Source organism: Cynara cardunculus, unplaced genomic scaffold (genome assembly GCF_001531365.2).
Source record: "Cynara cardunculus var. scolymus isolate 2C unplaced genomic scaffold, CcrdV1 Un_Scaffold_6478, whole genome shotgun sequence".
Taxonomy (NCBI): domain Eukaryota; kingdom Viridiplantae; phylum Streptophyta; class Magnoliopsida; order Asterales; family Asteraceae; genus Cynara; species Cynara cardunculus.
The window spans coordinates 17,347-21,647 of record NW_020202988.1 but is presented as its reverse complement, the minus strand read 5'-3'; positions in this window follow the sequence as shown (position 1 = coordinate 21,647).

Here is a 4,301-nt window from a genome sequence, read left to right as displayed (position 1 = left end):
AACTTCACTTCGTTCCAACTGAGTATCAACTCGCTGACCTTTTCACCAAGCCTCTTGATGAGACAAGATTTAATATCTTGATCAGCGAATTGGGCATGTTGAACACTGAAGATTAACCTTCAGTCACTAAACATCACTGAGTAAGTGAAATGATTTAGTGCTCTATCTTTAACACTGAACTCTTGAGTAAATATATCTACTCTCTAAGGTATGATTACTCTTCTCTTTTCCAAACTTAAAACTTCAACTGAATATTTCTTTTCAGTGATAAAGTGTTTTAAAAGGTGGTCTTAGTGATTCTCAACACACCACATCTTAAAGTATATTTTTATACTTAACTTAGAAATCTAAAAGATCACTGACTCTTTTCTTCAGTGATCAAAAAGTTTTTTAAATGTCAGTTTCAGTGACTCTTTTCACTAAAGCATGACGTCTTAAAACCATCACTAAATATTTTCTCGTTTTCAGTGATAAAATGTTTTAAAAGAAGTCTTTCAGTACCTTTTAACAAAATGACTCTTCACATTCTTAAAAACCTTTTTGTTTTAAAAGAAAATAGTTAATGCATCGTCTTTATGATGACATTCTCTGTTTACTATGAGCGACGCTTTGAGACGCGCAAAATGAYCTGTCATTACRCTACCTCATTAAATGCCATCCAATCGTGGATGAGAACGTGGCATGTTTTTCATCATGACCACTTTCCCGAACCGTCGTCTTTTTCTCCCTCATATTTCTTCTCTCTCTCCTCTTACCTATAAATATGAGATTTCTTTTTCACTTTTCTCTTTATGCTTTCAATATCTTTAGACGAACCTCTGCTAAAATTATTCCAAAACAAGAACACTCTCTTCAAACCTCCTTTTCGACCTTTCCTCTTCACTTTCAAAGGTCAGAATCTTCTTTTCTTCTACGTTTTAAAGAAATGTGTTTAATCTTATTAAGAACTTTGTTCTCTTAATACATTAAACTATAAATATTTTTAATCATCTCCTTCTTGATTAACAAATATGTTTCTTTATACACATTCTACTTGAAAAACCCTAATTTTTTTAAGGATTTTTCAAATGAAGCTTTTCCTTGTTTAAAAACTTTTTCTATACTCTTTGACCATATACTCTTGGTATATTTCTAACCAATCTGTTTCTTCCTGTTTATGTTACTTCGTTAACAATATATAGATGGCTGTCAAGAATGTCAACTTCACCATTGATGAGATCTCTATCAAGGCCAACAACCACATTGTCTTGCTAAAGATACCCTTCACTAGAGCTTTTTACCAAGAGGCGGCGGACTTCCTCAAACAGTCGTCCCTTGGATATGCTCTCAACCATGAGCCTCTCATGGTTAAGGAACTTCTCCAGCAATTTTGGTACACTGCTGAGGTGGTCGAGGTTCAAGACAAAGCTGGACGCACTATGAAGCAAATCCACTTCACTTTCAACCGCATGGAAGTAAACTTTGGGGTTTCTACATTCCGATCAGCTTTCCGTCTTCCCAGGGGTCCCTTCGATAATGAACCCTCCACCACCGAGATCATCTCCTTCCTCGACGCCATTGGCTACCGGTGGCCAATGAAGGACTCCAGCGCTCCTCTCAAATCCCTCACAAATATTGAGAAAAACAGGATGTCAGCCGTCTGGCAATACCTGTTTTCTCATTTCATCTAGTGCATGGGTGGAAAAACTGGCGGTCAGGACCAGGCCTCCCGGATTGCCTTGATCATAGGCGTCTTTGCGATTCAGCGTTGCAATATAAATTATGTTGCGGTCATTTTTGATGACCTGGTGCTGAAGCTGAACAAGCGCCAGCGAGAAAAGGTGGTGCCTTACACCAGGTTTCTTTCTATGGTATTGACTAAGATCTTCAAAAGTCATTACCCCAAAGAAGGAAACCTTCTAGATGTTAGGCTTGGATCCAGGATTCTGGATCATAAGCTGAGGGACACTAATGTGGCACTCTCTTCCATTGTGTCCATCACTACCTCTTCTCAGGTGGTCACGACAAGGGCAACCCCCCCCCCCGAGTCTAGCCAAGCCACCAAAACCCCTTCAAAACAACCCTCTCAACCAACTCTTGGTTCTCCTCAGAGAGCCAAGAAAGTCAAAAAGGGGACAGCCACATCACTAGCTGAGGCCGCTCAAAAGGCTTCAGTTATTGAAACTAGCCTTACCCCCGAGGCATCTTCTGTTATCCCTCCCAGCTCTTCAGTGATTTCTCCAATCACTGTCGTATCAGTGGTACCTTCACCAATCAATTCAGTAACCCAAATCACTAAAAGTGTAGATGATGTATCAGTGACTGTCCTTCCTGATACTGAGACACGCACCACTGGACCTGAGGATGCTCCTCTCGATGCTCCTCAGCATACGGATTTCCATCCTTTCGAGGAAATCTTTGCTCCTGCAAGTGAGAATCCTTTTGATGTCACTGAAGTCCCCTCAGGTATTCCATCTTCCTACCCCTTCATTTCTTCTAACCCTGAGCCTTCAGCTCATACTTCTCCTTTTGCAGGTCCTTCTTTGATGCATCAGCCTGATGTTCAAGAAGTGGAAGAGGGAGAAAGAGAGAAAGATGATGGAGGAGATGAAGATGTCGATGATGACTATGATATGTCATCGGATATCAAGCTTCTCCTTCCAGCCGTTTATACCGTCCTCTACAGGGTCAACGAAGTTCACCAAGAGATGCCCCGCCAAGGCGATTTTGATGCAAACTTCCTTGCCCTCCAGGCGGATGTTCAAGAAGTTCAGAGTCAGCTCCAGACTCTCCAAGAAGTTGTTCACGCCAACAACGATGCCATTACTGTTCTTCACAGCAGGGCTGACGACGCACAGGCGATAGCTGATCAGCAGACTGGTCTTCTTCAACAAATCCTGGATGCTGTCCGTCAACCAGCTCCAGTGATTGCACCTTCCTTCTCTGCCGATGATCACGCCCAGCTCCATGAGACACGTGAGGCAACGACAACTCTAGCCAATGCTTTACAAAGGCTGGAGGAATCCATGGTTCTCCAGCGTCAGTGCTTGGACGAACTCTCTAGCCAATTCTCTCGAGAGGGGGAGATGAGATCCAATGCAAGTGAATCATCTGATGCTGCTCCTACAGCTTCTCAGGTTGTTGGTCCAGTATCAGCTTCAGTTGCAGTTGAAGCTGAGGCTCTGGGAGGTGAAGCAGTTGCTGCTCTTGTAATCACGTCCACCAGAGCTGCTCTAGCTGAGGTAGATGAAGCCATCCCTAGGGATGATGTCCATACCATCACTGCTGCTGGTGATGATGATGATGTTGATGATGATGAAGAAGATGATGATGAAGACGATGATGGACCTGTCATTCCAGACACCGGAGATGATCTAGATGGTGACGACGACGATGATGATGAAGATGACTTTACCATCAAGTTCCAGAAGCCATCAACCGTCACCAAAGGTGTTGCTCTCGGGGACTCTGCATCCCAGGGGGAGCAAAGGCAAGGTGAATCGACTACATCAGGGAACCAAGACCCCAAGTCGAAAGGCAAGGCGGTCATTGAAGAAGGTAACTTGAAGGTACGTTTCAAAAGCCCTTAACAAACCTTGTTTAAAGACTCTACCTCTCGGGTAGTGATTACTTTAGAATATCAACTTCATATCCCATCAATAACCTGCAATCGACTGGAGCGGGTATCTGATCAACCCGTCTCTTGTGCTCCAGCAGACTAGCAGATGTCTCAGCTGAAGGACTCACTCGACCAGACTAGAGTAAAAATTCCTTTTCGTACCTCTAGTGGTGGTGAGTTTGACTTCTTATCTGAAGCTGAAAGACTAGAGGCATTAAGGACTGAAGAAGAGCTAGAACATCAAAAGAAGCAGACTGAAGACAGCTTAAAGCTGGCCAAGTCACTAGCTGCTAAAGTCCTTCCCAAGAAGAAGTCCAAGAAAATGGTGAATCCTGTCCAAGCCCAAGCTAGACTTCTTTCGTTTGCTGAAGTTGGACGTAAGAAGAAGCTAAAGCTGGAGGATAAGGATAAGCAATGGAACGAAGAAAAAATGAAAAAGAGACTTAAGTCCCCGCCCAATCATCAGCGTCAACATCAGCGGACGTTCTAAAGATAGTGGAACACTGGTCTAAATGCTCATCACCAGGGACAATCTTGATGCCGTTACCGAGTACCCTTCCTACCTTGGCCGTTATGGATACAGCGAATGGATGGAGATCAGATACTTATGACCAGGGACAATCCAAGTCGAGACACAAGACACTTATCGAGGACACCATCAACAAGCTCATCAAAAGGATGTCCAGGTTTGTCAAGGTCCCTA